This window comes from Dermacentor andersoni, chromosome 4 (genome assembly GCF_023375885.2).
Source record: "Dermacentor andersoni chromosome 4, qqDerAnde1_hic_scaffold, whole genome shotgun sequence".
In the NCBI taxonomy this organism is placed as follows: Eukaryota; Metazoa; Arthropoda; class Arachnida; order Ixodida; family Ixodidae; genus Dermacentor; species Dermacentor andersoni.
Genome location: NC_092817.1, coordinates 154,950,350 through 154,969,770, shown reverse-complemented (window position 1 = coordinate 154,969,770; position 19,421 = coordinate 154,950,350). Strand labels below are relative to the sequence as shown.

Genomic DNA, 19,421 nt, shown 5'->3' with positions numbered 1-19,421 from the left:
GCGGCCGAAAGAGCGGTTCGAACCGTGAAGGCTGGGCTGCGCAAGATGACACAAGGGGCGCTAGAAGATAACCTCACACGACTGTTGTTCAATTACAGGTGAACCCCCCAAAGAGAAGGAAAGTCCTCCCTCGAAGTTGCTCCTAGGCTACAAGCTACGTTCGCGCCTGGACACGTGTTTGCCTCCCAGGGCCACAGGTTAAGCTGCAGGCGCGGACGACTGGGCTGTTTGGCCAGGAAGCAGAGTATACGTGCGCAATAGCGGCACCAGCCCAAAGTGGGCACCAGGGCATGTGCAGTCTACGGCCGGAGCCAGGATGGTAAAGGTGGAATCCTTAGCCAGAGTAGTGCATCACCATCTCGACAAAGTCCGCCACCGTCATTAAGGTTCAACTGGAATGAAAGGTTATGACACAATTGCAAGCGCTTGGACGGAAGAATTGACACAATTGACGCTTCCTCTTCGACTGGCACGACAAGCACGGTCCCGGGCGCACCAGAGCAACGCTCCGCAAACAAGACAACGACCGTGGCTGAACCCTACGGGTGAATCTCCGCATGGCTGACATTGGCGGTTTTCATGCAGACGTTCTTTCGACGCTAGCGCCAAGGTCCCGTTCATTTACGGCCCTAACAGGAAGGCAATGCTTTAGCATAATGGCGGCTCACACGATTGTTTACGTTGGCATGGCAACAGGAACAGCAGCCGCGCGGTGCCTCTTCCCCATTGTGTGTGCCTGTGCTTTTTTTTTACTATGCCGACCCACTCCGCTCCCTTTTCGCACTTCGCCATGGCCCGCGCGCCTTTACTTTTGCTTTCTTTTTACCTGTCCGCGGCGCGTATATATTTTATTGCGTGTTTCTGCTACCCAAGGCATTGTTTGTCAATTGGCGGCTGGTGCGCCGTGGATCCTTTGTGCGTTAGCACGCACAAAGTCTTGTCCATACTTTGAGTATGGCAGCATATGCCAGAACATACATAAATTCTACTCCCAATGCAACAGATCATTGGCCTCGTTTTAGTAACTTCAGTTTCTGAAAAAAAAAAAAAATATTTTTGCATAACTTGGTATCATACACGCTCAGAATATAAAAGTGAAAAGGCATGACACGTACATGACTACTAAACAACAGAAAAGTTCGCATACAGTGAAATAAACAAATAAATAAATAAAACTCGAGAAAACGCGAAAGCCTTTTCATGTACACCCATATAAAAGGTCTTTATATAATGCCCTAAACACCAAAGGGTAGGAGTGCTTCCGATATGCGCTCTGAGAGCTTCTGATATACTCACGGAGATATTGCACAAAACTGGACGACGTGTTTGACATAGTCATGAGAACTAATGAAAGGGAAATTCTCTGGTAATGGCAAAAACAATAAAATGCAAAATACCTAAAAAATAGAACAAAATACTAAGATTGTTTGATTGACAGCCGTACAAAAAAAAATATGATCTTACTTGTACACGTGCACAAAAGTATATGGAATGCGTGACATGTTCGTTACTATTGAATAAAAGTAAAAAGAAATGGCAGAACAAAAATAATATTGTACTAAAAACGGAAATGCACATTATCACATTATCTTGCACTTGGCCACGAATTTAGTAACGGTGGCAAGGTGGAGTGGAAGGTAATGAGCTTTTGCAGCAGCACATACAAAACATTCGCACTAATGCCTATTCTTCAATCAAGGCAAGTGAAATAAGACAACACGACTTTTTTTCCCCACGAATGCAATGCTTAGCAGTCAAATTACGTCCTTAAGACACCAAGTCAGACCTTTGTGTAATAAAGACTGACTGCAATCATATGGGACACTTGCGATGATCATGCTTTCCAGAAAAAAAGCGTATCATGCCTAGACGTGAAGCTTGTTGGCGCGGTTTTCCCACCGGCAATTAATGAGATAATACATAAACACAAACGGTAATTTTTCAGCTGTTAGTACGTTCGTAGAACGGTGACACACAGAAAAAGCACTGAGGGCGGAATGGAAAGCTGGGCGAGTTAGTGAAGTTGCAGAATGAGACTTGGCACAGAAAAACAAGTCATAGACCAGGTGACAATGAGGAGGGACATCTATTTGTCAGCTTTCTCTACCAGTAAGAGGGGCGTGTAGCACAATCAAGGCGGAACGACGCCCAGAGATTCATGGAGCCCACAGATGCACCGGGCCGCGTTCGTGTACATGCGCCTTCTGATGTCCTGGGGTCTACGCGCTCACCTGTTGTCTTTAGGCACCCGGAACAACCTTGTAGGGCTTGTTTTGGAGATATTCGTGCACCACTCGTGCACCATACACGAGTCGTGAAACGGGTGAAACAACCCAGAGCACAAGCACACAGCTATCGGGGACCACGAAACTGACGAAACTGACCACGCCGGTCAATGCACAGCAGCGCACGCTTCCCGATAACAGCAGATAACGAAACATGAAACGTCATGCAGTGGTCTTAGCTGGCGGCGGGCCGGCGGGCGCGCGCAGGGACAGTCTAAAGTGAGAAAGTTACGTGCGAGGGCAAGGGTAGAGGAGTTGATAGAAGGGGGGAAACGGCACGGCTTCCTGGATCGGGGAGCGCGGGCGCGCGCCAATCTAGGAGGCCGTGCAAAGGAAGCGGTGTTGCTTTCCCACCTTCCTAATGGATGGCGCCAATTATCTCTGCCACCTAAAGTCCCTCAATCATTTAAAAGTACCGCCAGGCTTTGATCCAGCCGACAACGCCTGCGATAGGCTGATCGGTGACATGTGACCTTGCTCCGGCCCTTTTCCGCCATGAAAGTTCCTGCGCGCCGGGCGAAGTGCGCGCGTTTCGCCTGTTGTGCTATGCACATCGCTGCGATAATTTCATTCCGAAAGGGCCGAAATGCCTTGTTGCTGTGCGGTTGGGTGCCGAAACCGGACGAAGGATGGCAGGAAGTTATTTTGCATCCCGCGCTGCACCCAGAACCTAACCAGAAGAAAAGTATGGTTACACAGAATTGGACGGAGGGACTTTGAACCGTCGCTAACAGCACGACTATGTGATGCAAGTAACATACAACGATACAAAGGTGCGATAGAAAGTATACACGTGCGTTTGTCAAGCGGTGATAGTATTTCACTCCCGTGCATGAATGTTGAGGGCCGAAGTTTGTGGATATTATTTATTTTAGTTCGCTGTGAGCCCGCTGAATAGATCGGTATGACCTAGGATGCGAAGGACCGAAATGCCTTGTTGCTGTGCGGATGGGTGCCGAGATCAGACGGAGGACGACAAGTTATTTTGCAGTCCGCGCAGCAAACAAAACCTAACCAGAAGGTAATTGTGGTTGTATAGAAATCGACGGAAAGACTGAACCGTCGGTAACTGCACGACTATGCGAGGAAAGTAACGTAGAGCGATACGAAGGTGCGATAGAAAGTATACACCTGTGTGCAGAGCTGCAGCATTTTTTCATTCCCGCGCATGAATGTTGACGGCCGAAGTTTGTGGAGATTACTGATTTTAGTGCATTACGAGCCCGTTGACTTAGCAAGTGCAGTATGACCTAGCATGCATGTAAATAGTGGGGCAGAAACGCATTAACTCGCTGACAAATATCCGCATTGCGTTACGTGCGATAAAAAATAAAATTCAGCAGTGAATTCTCCTTTTACACTATCTTGTGTTTGTGCGCGCGTTGTTAACTGCGCTTTACATGTCCAAAAAGTAATTTCCAATATCATAATCGTATTTTGTGCATTGCATATGTGAATAAATATATTCCTAAGTGCCTGCATTACTCTGTTTTTAAAAACGAATACTGCATAGCCACAGCTACTGACCGTCAAATAATAAAGCGTAATACAGTATATAAAAGTACATTACCTACAGCTGCGAGCTCGTTCCTTCCAAGTTTCCCTTACACTCGAAGGTGTTTCAGTTATCGGCAGTGCCATTTTACTGATGAAAAACACACAACTGCAAATGAACATAAGAAAAACGCCACAAGCGATACACGGATTGCCAGCAAAACACAGTGCAGTAATAGCTGGGCCAATCCGCGTGCGTTTCGTATCAGGGCCCTCTAATTCTTACGGGGCTTTAGCGGTGCACGGAGGCGAAAAGGGATAAACACAACAATGCGCGTCATGATTCGAGTTTACGCGGCGAAGTCGCACGGTTCACGAGTCGCACGAAGTCGCACGGTTCACTTCTTTCAATGCAACCGCTATGTGTACGCAGCACACTTACATGCAAAAGATTTCACAAAGCATACGGAATTAAGCGCAAGAAATCACCAAGGCTCGCGCGGTGACTGAGCGCAAACGAACGAAATGTAAACATACGGAATCGAGGCCATCAAGCCCTCATTACGCTCTCTTGAGCTATTTTCTTGGAGCACTCATTTGAAATTAAAGGACTAAATTTAGCAGTTCGGGTCCTTCTTTCGTTTTTCTCCATAGTCAGGCACCAGTAGGTTTTATTTCCGCGCGTATGCAGATATTTTTTCACCTCACGAATGCCGCGGTGCCGCGGTTAAGCGTGGGCGCCGTCTGCTACAGGAACTTCCTAGGTGGCGCGCGCGGCAGATGTCGCTACCTTGAAAATTATAGAGGGACCTTACTGCCACCGAAAGCCCTTTAGACTTCGTAAAGCAGCGACACTCTGCTCCTACGCCTTCACTCGAGCCTCCTCGTTTCTCCCCTCTTTGACTCTCCCTTCGACCGTGGCGCCGCCTACACCGCTCGAGCATAGCAACGTCGCCAACATGCGCTTCTCGCGACCGCGTAGACGCTCCTCGAGCGAAAATGGCGCTGAAGCACGGCGCGAGGGCCCACGTGATGCTATTAGGTCAATAGCGACGTGGCGTCGGGCTCGGCCTGACCGCGCGAGGAGTAGGCGGCAGTCTTCACAGCAGGGCGCTACTTTACGAAGTTTAAGGGGCGTTGCTTCCACCGCACCGGCCGAGTTTCCGAGGCCAGGCTGAACAGCGACAGGCGGGCTACATTCACGACCCAACTCGAACGACGCAACAAGCTCCTAACGTCGACGCGACCACGGAAACGACTGACCTTGCACAGCGTCCACTACGGCGATCGACAATAACTTGGAAGGCGATAGAGCAGTTCTAATTGGGAAGGAATGTTTTCTGTGTTGTACGTTGCTGCGCGTCAACCAAGCCAGCTGCGCGCGCGCATGCTCTGGCACCTTCGCGTTCGTGTGCCCCTTCCCGCCTTCCCGACTCCTGTGCAGAGATATTATCTGCGTTCCCTTTGCCAACCCGTTTTGCCATTCCCGTATATATATGCATATATATTGCAACGGTGCCTTCAATAAACGTTGTTTCACGACCAGCTAGCGTCTCATTGTGCATCCGATCTATATGTAAACTGGTAGCGAAGGTTCCATAGAAGCCCACATGTCAAGAAAATGGGGCTCGTTGCAACCGTCGCCATATACGTATCGTGGGGACAACCAATACTAGGCAAAAAATGAAACAAAATAAAGTGATGTCACAACCGGAAATTACAGTAACGTCAAAATCGTACGCTGCTTGGCGCAAATGTTTGAATTCCTCTTGCGTCCGGCATTACGGCCGCTACGACAGCAGTTAATTTTCTTTTGTGGCTGATGCGAGCTTGCGTTCACATCAGCGGATACGCCAGCGTTTCCTTTACCTATTAAGAGTGGCGTATGTCTTAATGTGAGCGTAATTAGGTTGTTATTGACGGTAGTTGCTCTATTAGATTCCTTAGGAAGGTGAGCGAATACGATGGGAAAAAATGAGACTGCCAAAGAGCTTCCGAAATCAACTTGAATTTTATTCGTCTTGAATAATGTAACCAAATAACTGACCAAACAAAACATGTTTCAATGAAGAAAAGTATCATGACCAGTACGTAGTCGTAATGCATAGAAACTCATGCGAATCCTTTGCACAGAATGATTCGTAATTCCTTGCGAAACCGTCTATTCATATCCAACAATTATCAGACAACATTGCCCCCCCCCCCCCCCCCTATCATCTAGAAAACATTCCACTTGCTAATTTTGCTGCCCATCGCACACTAGGAGCCGGTGTTATGGAGCATAAACAAGCACAGCGCGACCATTCTTCGCGGGGCGTTCCGCATTTATCGTCATCACGAGACAAGCACGTCAGATGCCACAGCGTCAACTTGCACGATAGCAAAAAAAAAAAAAAAATCGCAGTAGCTTAGCTCGGCTATGCCAGGATATACGTAGTGAAAGCTAGGGCATAGCATGGTTAGCCTTGGTTATTCTTGATTGCAAATCGAGATTAGTCTGGTTGTCTAGCTATGTTGCGGCGTTTAGCTAGTCGTTCGGCGCGCTCTTCGTCTGTTTGCCGGGCGATTCGTTTCCTCTTCATTCCATTGCGATAATGGTTTCAGGCCGCCTCCTGGCTATGAGAATGGTCGCCGTCCAAGCCTGCCGCCTCAACTGTGGTTGCGGCGCACGCGAGCTCTCCTTTTGAATCCTCTGACATGTTATCAGGCATGCGACGCAGCTGGCGAAGCGAGCGGAGGCGAGCGCATCGACGAGGAACACGGTGTGACGTCATACCAAACGCCGGCGGTTGAAAGGCGCGGCGCTGCGCAGCCTGTAACTCGGGGCTACTAGTGGCGCATGCGCAGTAGTGACTAGAGAGCGAGAGAGAAAAAGAAATATCTGGGGCGAGGCAGGCGTTGTGACGTCATGTGCCTCCTTGGAGCACCGCCACGGCGACATCGCAAGTTCGCGGCCAGTAAAGCGTTCATTTTAGAACCTGCTCTAGCACCTTTCGCCAAGGAATACAGTGCGCTCCGTCACGCGACGTTCTTAGTGAAGCGCCCACCACTCTATCAAGAAATACGGAAGAAGAAACAAGACAACCCCGACGAAACCGCCGCGTTCAAGTGAGCAACGCCATTCCTCACGACATAATAGCTGGCTTGCGCAGCTTTGCCAAGTCTTGCGCCAGAATCATTGGTTGGTAGGGCTCGCGGAGAAAGAACTAATAAATTGTGAAATAGAAAAAAGTTAGGATTTTTTCTTTTAGTGCAGAAAAAAAATATCTGAAACGGTAAAGTTATTCGTACGCCAGTATTCTGGTTGAACCTTTTAGAGTATTTTCTTGCACGTACGTTTTCTAGTTTCTGTGTTTGTCCCCCTCTTACCTAGTCGCGCTTCAATCATGCAACGCTAACTGATATCCTTGTTGATACGTTTAGAGGCGTTTTTCGTTCCAAGCTTCGTGACCTATTTAGATAGACCTTGGTGCCTATCGCAGCAGGTTACTACAGTTTCAAACCTCCTTGGGCCTCTGCCGGAGATAGTGCAGGCTGGCCCATCACTGTTACCTAATATCCAGGTTTGAGATGTACTATGGTTTCGCACATTTATTTGTTAATAGTCTCAGTGGACATAAAATAAACGGCATACGCTCTCGCTGTTGTGTTCCATGACAATTGTATTTGGGCTGCCATTTTGAAAATTCTGAGGAATATTTTGTCAAGAATTTATTAACTAGCGTGAGCACCTGAAGTGGTAGAATAGTGCGGCAAATGCAGCATGTCATATATCGTGCATGGTGTACAGCATACATCTACCTAAATATATGCAGCCTCACGGTGATTGCTTCGACGACGGTGAAAATTTGCTTGCAATGTCCATGTGATTGCTATTGCAATAAAGGAATCTACAGTGTGACCGACAGTGGTATCAAATCTCTGCCGTCGAACAAGCACCCCGGTTTTCTAACCTCTAGGTCACGATCGTTTCTTTGTTATCTTTATTGCCTCGGATGTAACAGAGCGCAGAAACTCAAAACAACCGTACAACAAAATGACATAATAGTAAACCGACAGCTGACGCTTTTCGTCACATGTTAGCATGCATGCACCACTCGTTCAAAAGCCACCCAGCTGTTTGAAAGGCTCGGGGCGTGAACCTTGTCCCGCTTGCTCGTCTTCTTTCCTTGTGACAGCTCGTGCTATGATGCGCCGTGTGGGACCGCTCATCACTGTCACAAGTGCTTGAGTATGACGTTTGTTATGACGTCCGTAGTACGCTACGTAAAAACTGTGCGAGCCGTTCTACCGACTTCTTCCTGATCCAATTTATTCGAGCCTAAACATTTATTCGCTTGAGCGCAAATGCGATCGCCATTTTACATAGAACACGTGGCATAGCCATAGACGGGGGCCGTTGCGCAACACGTAGTTGCTGATGGCATGACACTCTGTGTTTCCTTCGATTACGCTCGTCCACCAACTATGTAGAAACAAACAATTCGCATTTCATTAGCTCGCGTGGAGCGTTCGGCTTCGATATCTTGACGTTGCTGCCGTACGATCATCTTCAATGTGTTCGTCGTCGTGCTAGATTTGAAACGGACACGTAGGCTTGCAGCCCACACAAACTATTCCGCTTGTTGGAATGCGTCCATCCTCCGGTATCGTTTTGTCGAAACCAAAACAATGCTGGATAGCCAGGTACCTGCACAATGTTTTTATAACGAAGATTCTCATAGTGCGTAGGATCTAACAATTTTTTCTTGCATTCTTATGCGGAAGTCTCACCGAAGAATTAGTTTAAAGAAGTGGCAGACAACGAAGAACGCATAACAGAATAAACTAATAATTTACAACAACAACACAACGGTTCTGTTGATGTTCAATCGCACACGAAAAGTACAATTTAAATGTCTGTACATCTGCAGCATCTACTATCCAAACGAATACCAATAATCACGCAAAATACACGATATGATGGGCATATTACGGGGAAGATTTACGTGTCGATCTGAAATGAACGACACTTCTCGCAAAATGAAAGGATTAAAAAATTATGCACTTCTGCACAGTTCTTTGAACTTTATCGCAGGCGCGCTGTCCATGCACTGATGCAATGATCTCTGTGTTCGTGCGAATGAAGCTAAAGCTGTGATCTATGCACAGTTAATTTATGGCAGACAATGGAATGCGGCATCCATTCTTATACGTCGAGAGCATTTCAGCTGAGATCACTGCCATCATCAAGACATTATAACCGGGCCATCATCTTCCGTCTTCGTATATAATCTTTTTCGTCTCGAAATCGTTGCAGTTATTCTGTGGGCCTCCTGTAAATTGCTCTGCGGCAACGGTGAAACTGGACAGCACCAAATGTAGTAAATTTGAATTGTCATTATAAACAAAAATTACTGAGATTGAATTCGCCGATAATTTCCGCGACGGTTGGAAGAAAGAAAGAAATAGGTTATGGTTGCCTCTTCATGGCAAAAGTACCAGTTTAGACCCCGAGATGCGGGATAGATGACGGTAAAATTGAGGGATGCGCATGAACATCGAAAGCTGGTCAACGTAACCTCGTATTGACGTGAGAGGTATGGATCTGCCAGCCATGGGTAACGAAGGTACTATACTGGACCAACCATAGAAGGACAGACGGTGTAGTACACTTCAAAGTAATAACTGCTTGAATTGTGCTCATGTTTACGAGGAAAACGATCACGACCATTCAGACAATCCTGTATGAACATGTATTTGCACATGCGCCATGCGCAGACTTCGCGGAGGCTCCCAATAGACGTTGTAGCGTGCTCATTGGGAAGAGTGAGATAAGAGCCCTGGTGGCATATGGGTCTCGGACGCCTCTCTGCAGCCAGAATGCGGTGTATCACCTCACTGCTTCAAAGCCTGTCACATTAGCGTCGACATTCGTCGTGAGACAAGTTCTATGAAAACTTTTCTTTTTGTTATTTTTTCTGTATATCAACTAGCATTAGCATAGCATTAGCATAGCATTATTTATCTCAGTTCCTGCTATTTCCCCTGCGCTGTTCAAATAAAATCTTTCCTGCCAGATTATTTGTAAAGGATAACCACGCTGGTATAACATGTATTCAGCAGATTTCTTTTTATTTGTGCCGGAGCATACGCGCTTTACATGTGTTCTGGATTCCGAATAAAAGCACTAAAGTTCTAAAAAGCGTGTCATTTATGAATATTTTGGCGGCTGCCGCGAGCTGCAATCAAGAATTCTAATTATCTTGAGTATACGCGCTTCAGATATATATATATATATATATATATATATATATATATATATATATATATATATATATATATATATATATATATATATAAATATATATATATACACATATATAATTTATTAGAAATACAGAGAGGTATGACATAGCGAGTATGCTCGGGCCTTGTACACTGCACATTATAAAAGGTAAAGGGGACAAAAAGAGTGGTACAAGATGATGATGAGGATAGGAAGGGATCCGTATATACAGCAACCGCATAACGCATTGGTTTCCTTAAAGGTTTCAATTTAGTCCCGTCATATTGAAATGTACAAAGCAGCCCTCGTAGCTGTTGCTGCTACCGCGCGGTCGTACATTGCGCGCAAAAGAATACTTGCACATAATTTTTGCCAGCCAGTGACCGCCAGCGCAGAAACCAGCGTATCCTGCTGTGAAGCACAGAGAGGGCAGTCGCAAAATAGATGGGGGAGGGACTGAGACATTTGGGAGCATTCGCAGTATTAGATCGCATTGTATTCTATACTTAAGTTGCGATTCACGAACAAAAATAAAACGGATCAGTGCGCATCATGCAGCGTCCACAGCAGCCGTTAAAGACGAGGGCGAGGCGGCACGAGCGCCGAAGCGCGTGTATCGAGCTTTCGAATTGCAAGGAGCGCACGTAATCTGCTTCATCTGCCGATCTACTTAAGCGCAGCCATGGGTAAGCAACAACCGTTGTGTTATGGTATTACCGGTAGTTTTGACAGGCGATATCCGCGTAAATATATGGGGCTCTTAGGTAATTATTCAGTGGTTGGATAGAGATCGCTCCGGTGCGTTCCAGGCCGTTACGAACAAATCAGTGCTGACAGCTTCCCGCAAGTAGTTTGGCTACGGCTACAAATATCCCTCAGCAACAGACGTAGTTTAGTTCCTTCGGTATAGACATTAGGCTGCGTGAGTGGTAGACGCTGCTGCGTAGGGACGATCGAGTTACCGATGCTTGTGTTCGGCGTTTGCTCATTCGTCGGTTCGCACATGCGTTTCAGTTGCTTAGCTGTGTGACATTTCGTTGTGCGAATGCGTCCATCGGTTTGCTGCATACATGCATGTGGTTATTTATACGGGTAGGTTGTGCTACTAAAGACAAAGGGATGTGTGTTGCCAACTGTTTGTTTCCTTTGAGGAACATAATAGGCCCCAGCTGTTTAGGACGTAGCACTATGCACCGCTAAAGTAGTGTGAGTTGATTGTAGTACGTGAAAAAAAAAAAAGACATGGCACACCGTGGGAAAGCTATCAGCACGTTCCCGCTTGAAAAAAAAAAAAAAAAACATGTTGTGCGGGTTTTATGCATACGTGCAAATATATGAGGTGCGAAGCTTTCCTTTTTATTCACGCAAATGCTAAAGCAAGCTTCATGCAAACGTAAAACCATTTACTACAATACTTTAGCATAACAAAGGGAATACTTAACTATTTTAGGTAAATGCAACGCTAATTACACAAAAGCAACGCAAAAAACGTCATGCGCAGATGAGATAACCGTTGGGCCATTAGGGTGACAGAGTGGGTACCAAGAGAAGGGAAGCGGAGTAGACGACGGCACAAGACCAGATGGTGCGACGAAATTGGTAAACTTGCGGGTGCTAGTTGGAACCGGTTGGCACAGGACAGGGGTAATCGGAGATCGCAGGGAGAGGCCTTCGTCCTACAGCGGACATAAATAGGATGATGATGATGATGATGATGATGATGGTGGTGGTGATGATGATGATGATGATGACGACAGAAAGTTTCCCTTTAAAGCACCGCTGTGCGCCCGTTGGAGCCCCGTCTCTTCAATTCGCTGATTCGCAAACGGCAGCCAGGAGAAGATGTCACGGGGCGTCAGGAAGTGCAGTTCATTTGGCATATCGCACAAGCACTGATAAATCATGACTATTCGAACATGACACTGAAGATCGAGTGCCATCTCGTGGTAGGGCAAACAAATATATCAGAACTGAACCTGCCACTGCTATCAGTGAAGTCAAGTACATCCAATTCTTTCTCCGTATACCTTGTTCGAATTATTTAACGAGGTAGGTTAGGTACAGAGCATGGGCGTTACTTCCTGAAACAATCATTTTGCTTTGGTATCAGTGATTCCGAAGATGTTACATATTTATCATTTAGTACGTTAAACTACCCTCTGCCACTGCAGTATCTCAGGAGGAAGCTTCATCTCAGGCTCAACTCCGATGCCTCCTATTGAAATGCTTGCAAACCGCCGAAATGACTGTTTCTGAAATATTCCTACCACAAGTTTTAATAAAACGTGTTGCATTTGAAAGAAACAAACTATACTCCAGTGTTACTAGGAAGCGCAATTCTAATTTAGGGTATAAAATTTTAAAGTAATAATTGCCGAAAATGTCAAGCTTGAAAAAAAATATACAGACGCCAAGTTTGTTGCTCTGCAGCAAAAAGAAGATGAAGATGTTGCAGTTCTGTCAACTGCCATCCTCTGGATTAAAAAAAGAAAAACAAACAAATTTGCTATATTATTTAAAGCCTACGTAGATTTGGTACAATGTTTACAACAGCTGCGTACAACCACTCATCGTTTGTAATACTTTTGACCTGCGTTTAATATATCAATTTTGTTCCCTTAAGATATGTTATAAGTCTAGTTTACATAATCGGGATATTATATTTCACCGCTCTTCTACAGAGTTCTAAACTTGTTAGTTTCGTTTTCTTTTCGAAATTTTACAATTCTGGACACCTTGTATTAAACAGTTGAGGGCCTGAAAAGTACGCTCCTAACAGTTTCTAGATTTTCACTTTTGCATTATACCTTACAGAACATCATTCAATTCTGTATAGCGGTCCTCTAGAAAAATTATTTCTCCTTTGCCATGTATTTAAGTAGGCTGCCCAGAGCTAAAACTTTCTCTTAGCCTCCTCTCCTAAGAGGTGATAAGCGTTTATTATTTTGCTGAAATGCGCTCAAGTGAAAGTCCTCAGCGAAGTTTACATTCAAAATGAGATAGCCACATGTCACGAAAGTAATCGTAACGTTATCGTATAGACGAACTGTGAGATTTTATGTGTGTAATGGGCATGAACACCACAGTGAGAACGAAGATGCTGCCATAGCATTTCATTTTTATAATTCAATAAGAATTAGTACAAAGCGCCTGCCGCGAAAATACCGCGCGGTAAAGTGAAAATTGCGAGATCCGATGTTACTATCTTTCCATGCAATGGCAGTCTTATTTGTTGGGCAGTGCCTCAAAAAATTTGTATCTGGGATTCGTTTAGTTTCATGGATACTTGCCTGCTTCTTTACGGCGCTACGATGTCAGAATTTTTCCGAAATCCAACAAACTTCAAATAAATATTCTTTAATCCCATGCAACCAACTTAAAGGACGTTTAAAAAGCATCGCCGCTACCTAGCTTAGGGTTGGTAACAAGCAGGCTTCTTACATCACTAATACTGGAGCTAGAGGTCACGTGACATATTAGGCGAATATTGGACGTGTCCACCAAGATTTTAGGCCAGGTGCAATGGTCGCAAATAAGAAACTTACTGGGTTTCGCTTATTTTCATTTGACTCGGAACGTCTACGCGTTGGACATGCATCATCAGCGTTCTCTTCCCTCTGAACGCAACAGTCATACCCACTGAGCTGTTTTATCATCATCATCATTATTATTACTCTGATTATTTCTTCGGTGCACTGCAGGAGAAAATTTTCCCTAGCGATCTCATATCACCCTCGTCATGTGGCAGTTAACCCCATTTCACGTCTGCAAATTCCCTAATTTGCAAACAACTCCTCGATCTATCCCACCCTCGACTTGGCTGCCGTTTTTTCGGCACCAGTTTTTAAAACGCAGCTTTCATTCTTTCCTTTCCTGGGCTTGGGGTTCCCCGTTGTTTACACACCGGATATATTTGATATATACAGTGAGCTTGGACCGCTGTATTTTCACTGACTGTTCTCTTGCTTATTAGCCAGCACCCAACATGGATAGAAGGGTATGCGCCACCAGATACGTTCCTATGTATATACAGAACTTTGGTACTAAATATGCGCCACTCGCTATGTCCCCATTTTTGGCCAATCCCTGGAAATACACGTGTCAATGTGGCACAGTGGGTATGAAAGGTAAGTAGATTACACCGTAACTTCTTTTGCCTATTTCCCGGGGTTTGTCTTTAATTCCATCCACTAGTCAGTCACGTGGTCACAAAGAACAGCTGCGTGGCCACGTGCATTGTCAGTGAGGGCTCGGTGGTAGGTGCGTGTCATTAGACGAGAGCACATTCTAGCTGCCGAAGAAGTTGCGTGCCTCGCTGAACAGGCACGCAAGTGTTCCGCCTCGAAACGCGAAGGTGTCATCATCATCATCAGCCTGGTTACGCCCACAGCAGGGCAAAGGCCTCTCCCACACTTCTCCAACTGCCCCGGTCATGTACTAATTGTGGCCATGTCGGCCCTCCAAACTTCCTGATCTCATCTGCCCACCTAACTTTCTGTCGCCCCCTGCTACGCTTCCCTTCCCTCGGAATCCAGTCCGTAACCCTTAATGACCATCGGTTATCTTCCCACCTCATTACATGTCCTGCCCATGCCCATTTCTTTTTCTTGATTTCAACTAAGATGTCATTAACGCGCGTTTGTTCCCTCACCCAACGTGCTCTTTTCTTATCTTTTAACGTTACACCTATCATTCTTCTTTCCATAGCTCGTTGCGTCGTCCTCAATTTAAGTAGAACCCTTTTCGTAAGCCTCCAGGTTTCTGCCCCGTACGTGAGTACTGGTAAGACACAGCTATTATACACTTTTCTCTTTAGGGAAAATGGCAACCTGCTTTTCATAACCTGCGAATGCCTGCCAAACGCACCCCAGCCCATTCTTATTGTTCTGATTATTTCACTATCACGATCCGGATGAGCAGTCACTACCTGTCCTAAGTAGATGCGTCCCCTTACCACTTCCACTGCCTCGCTACTTATCGGAAACTGCTGTTCCCTTCCGAGACTGTTAAACAATACTTTAGTTTTCTGCTGAATAATTTTTAGTCCCACACTTCTGCTCTGCCTCTCCAGGTCAGTGAGCATGCATTGCAGTTGGTTCCCTGAGTTACTAAGCAAGGCAATATCATCAGCGAAGCGCAAGTTACTAAGATATTCTCCATTCACTCTTATCCCCACTTCTTCCCAATCCAGGTCTCTGAATACCTCATGTAAACACGCTGTGAATAGCATTGGAGACATCGTATCTTCCTGCCTGACACCTTTCTTTATTGGGATTTGGTTGCTTTCTTTATGGAGGACTACAGTGGCTGTGGAGCCGCTATAGATATCTTTCGGCATTTTTACATACGGCTCGTCTACACCCTGATTCCGCAATGCCTCCATGACTGCTGAGGTTTCGACTGAATCAAACGCTTTCTCGTAATCAATGAAAGGTATATATAATGGTTGATTATATTTCACACATTTCTGTATCACCTGATTGATAGTGTGAATATGATCTATTGTTGAGTAGCCTTTACGGAATCCTGCCTGGTCCTTAGGTTGACAGAAGTCTAAGGTGTTCCTGATTCTATTTGCAATTACCTTAGTCAATACTTTGTAGGCAACGGACAGTAAGCTGATCGGTCTATAATTTTTCAAGTCTTTGGCGTCCCCTTTCTTATGGATTAGGATTATGTTAGCGTTCTGCCAAGATTCCGGTAAGCTCGAGGTCATGAGACATTGCGTATACAGGGTGGCCAGTTTCTCTAGAACAATCTGCACACCATCCTTCAACAAATCTGCTGTTACCTGATCCTCCCCAGCAGCCTTCCCCCTTTGCATATCTCCCAAGGCTTTCTTTACTTCTTGCGGCGTTACCTTTGGGATTTCGAATTCCTCTAGACTATTCTCTCTTCCATTATCATCGTGGGTACCACTCGTACTCTATAAATCTCTATAGAATTCCTCAGCCACTTCAACTATCTTATCTATATTAGTGATGATATTGCCGGCTTTGTCTCTTAACGCATATATCTGATTCTTGCCAATTCCTAGTTTCTTCTTCACTGCTTTTAGGCTTCCTCCGTTCCTGAGAGCTTGTTCAATTCTCTCCTTATTATACTTCCTTATGTCAGCTGTCTTACTCTTGTTGATTAACTTCGAAAGTTCTGCCAGTTCTATTCTAGCTGTAGGGTTAGAGGCTTTCATACATTGGCGTTTTTTGATCAGGTCTTTCGTCTCCTGCGATAGCTTACTGGTATCCTGTCTAACGGAGTTACCGCCGACTTCTATTGCACACTCCTTAATGATGTCCACAAGATTGTCGTTCATTGCTTCAACACTAAGGTCCTCTACCTGAGTTAAAGCCAAATACCTGTTCTGTAGCTTCATCTGGAATTCCTCTGTTTTCCCTCTTACCGCTAACTCATTGATCGGCTTCCTATGTACCATTTTCTTCCGTTCCCTCCTCAGGTCTAGGCTAATTCGAGTTCTTACCATCCTATGGTCACTGCAGCGCACCTTGCCGAGCACATCCACATCTTGTATGATGCCAGAGTTAGCGCAGAGTATGAAGTCTATTTCATTTCTAGTCTCGCCATTCGGGCTCCTCCACGTCCACTTTCGGCTATCCCGCTTGCGGAAGAAGGTATTCATTATCCGCATATTATTCTGTTCCGCAAACTCTACTAATAACTGTCCCCTGCTATTCCTAGTGTCTATGCCATATTCCCCCACTGCCTTGTCTCCAGCCTGCTTCTTGCCTACCTTGGCATTGAAATCGCCCATCAGTATAGTGTATTTTCTTTTCACTGTACCCATCGCCGATTCCACGTCTTCATAGAAGCTTCGACTTCCTGGTCATCATGACTGGATGTAGGGGCGCAGACCTGTGCAACCTTCATTTTGTACCTCTTATTAAGTTTCAGAACAAGACATGCCACCCTTTTGTTAATGCTATAGAATCCCTGTATGTTAGCAGCTATATTCTTATTAATCAGGAATCCTACTCTTAGTTCTCGTCTCTCCGCTAAGCCCCGGTAGCACAGGACGTGCCCGCTTCTGAGCACTGTATATGCTTCTTTCGGCCTCCTAACTTCACTGAGCCCTATATGATCCCATTTACTGCCCTCTAATTCTTCCAATAGCACTGCTAGACTCTCCTCACTAGATAACGTTTTAGCGTGTAACGTTGCCAGGTTCATATTCCAATGGCGGCCTGTCCGGAGGTGTACGCATGCGCAAATGAATTAAATCAATTCATAGCACGGATTAAAATATATGTGAAATTCACATAGACATCTCGTGCTCTCCATTTATTAGGTATGTGTACCAACGCAGGCGCGAAAGTTGCTTGTTTAAGCAAGAATATTATAAAAACGACTACTTTAAATAGATTCGAACATTTGTGTGAGATATTCTTTATTTTATGTCCCATTCATTCAAACCTACCAAGCAACACTAGATGAAAACCGACGCTTGCAGTGCGTTCTGAATCTCTGCGACGACCGCCCGTTTCTTCAGAGCACCCCAGGTGACCATCCAAACTTTTGCGTGTAATGTGAAAGTGACAATCAGAATTGCACAGTACTTCCTTGCACACCACTGTGTTTAACGAGTCAGCGAAATGCTTACAAAACGTCTTCGTTGATTCTCATTGAGCGCCTTGTTTAGGTCATGTGATTGATCTGTAAATGAAGTGGTTGTTCTTCAGGCATACTGTTTTCTTTTTCATTACAGCAAGGACTGTGACTTTCATTAGGTGCATGCCTTTGTGTTAGTCTCATGCCGACGTCACTTACCAGCGGCTTCATTTTTTGTGTGTGTGTGTTTCAGAGGAAAGTCAGTTCTTGACCGATAAAGGTAAGCAGAGATTCTTTCGTCTCTCGTGACACTGTTTCAGATGGATGTTTTTTATCCGCGTCAATTGCTTGCTATGAAGAGCCGGGAGACCCTGCGATTTCCTCAATTCTAACGTAGACACCTATCAAAGCCTGTCAAATTGAAAGTAGTATAGTTAGTTGGGACACCAATAACATTCCGCGTAAAAAGGAACACTCATTCGAAACTTCGGTTTGAAAACAAAATGGTTTTATAATGCAGCAAACCTTCCTCCTAGTATATGCCCTCTTCTGTTTGTGCGGGTAAAAATTGAGCTGGTAAACAGGTTTTTCTTTAGGAATACCTGCTAGCTACTTATCAGACGAGAGTGTCTGGAAATTTATCTGTAAATTTGTTCCCTTGTTAAGTATCCCATTGAAGTATTTCTCGTTCATGAATGTGTTCTTGTGCAGCTTCTGGAAGTTCAGTGGCGATGAAGAACTTGTCCTCGGGAATCTGATTCATTCACCGTTAATTTTATTTTGGAAGCACCTAACATTTCTGGATTTTGAAGAAAAATGGGATATATCTCTAGTCGCATATTCAAATCATTATTAATGATAATGTGTGACAGCTATTTCTTGGGGAGAAATTGACGTATTTCAATCCCGCAATTTGAAAAGAAAGCCCCCCCGCCACTCAAACTACCTTTTTTTAAGGTGCAGAGGCACCGAGTGCCCAACCAAACGAAGAGCAGACAATTTTGTGGCGCGTAAATTTCCAAGCTACAAAGTAGTTTATTCAGTTTGATGTTTCAGATGTTGTTCATGTTTTCTTAAACAGTTACATTATTACAAACAAGTTAGAGTCCGAAGGAACTCCAACAGAAATTTCTGGTGAAAACAACTGAAAAAATTGAGTTGGAACTTATGCCTGACGACAGATGACGCGATGTTTTCTGCATTTATATATTCTCTCCAAATAACCTGTCTTTCTTTGACATTGATGGACTTGTAGATTAAGATTATGACAATGTAAACCTCTTTTTAAGTAATCTGCTACACAATGATTTACAAAATCACTGTTATATATAGAACGCACGAAATGAGTAAAGCAGAAACGCAGGTACTTCCACTCTATAGACGACGAACTCTGTTTGTTGCAGGTGAACAGTCAGAGCTGCTTCTGAGCAGCACAGTCGACAGCAACTCAGCCGGTAAGAATATAAAACGCTAAACTGTAAACCACAATTCATAATACGCTCGTTAAAAGGGTGTAGGTATATCGCGCTTAACCCGCCGCCGATGAACAAATAATGAATGACCCCATGTTACTGCTACTGTGTATTATTATAAAACATTCATTTAGTTATACTGCATTTCATGTTGATGGCTGGGCGGAGGATACGGAGAGCGGACCCGTGGGGCACGTACTGGAAACGTCACATCGTCGTCGCCCCCCCCCCCCCCCTCCCACCGAGGATATCATTTTTTTGGTTATGCAGCCAATCGTGGCAACAAAAACATTATGCGATTTTTGATCTCGTGTTACCAAAGTGCGCGAAACTAACTTA

The 19,421-nt window shown here is 45.0% G+C and overlaps 1 long non-coding RNA gene across 1 annotated transcript; it reads left to right on the top strand.

Annotated features, from left to right (window-relative positions):
- The first annotated feature begins 10,647 nt into the window (after positions 1 to 10,647).
- Positions 10,648 to 19,064, top strand: LOC140217152 (uncharacterized). The gene is made up of 3 exons (XR_011893662.1): positions 10,648 to 10,733; positions 17,864 to 17,890; positions 19,014 to 19,064. It is a non-coding gene; the product is annotated as an uncharacterized lncRNA (long non-coding RNA).
- The last annotated feature ends 357 nt before the right edge of the window (positions 19,065 to 19,421 follow it).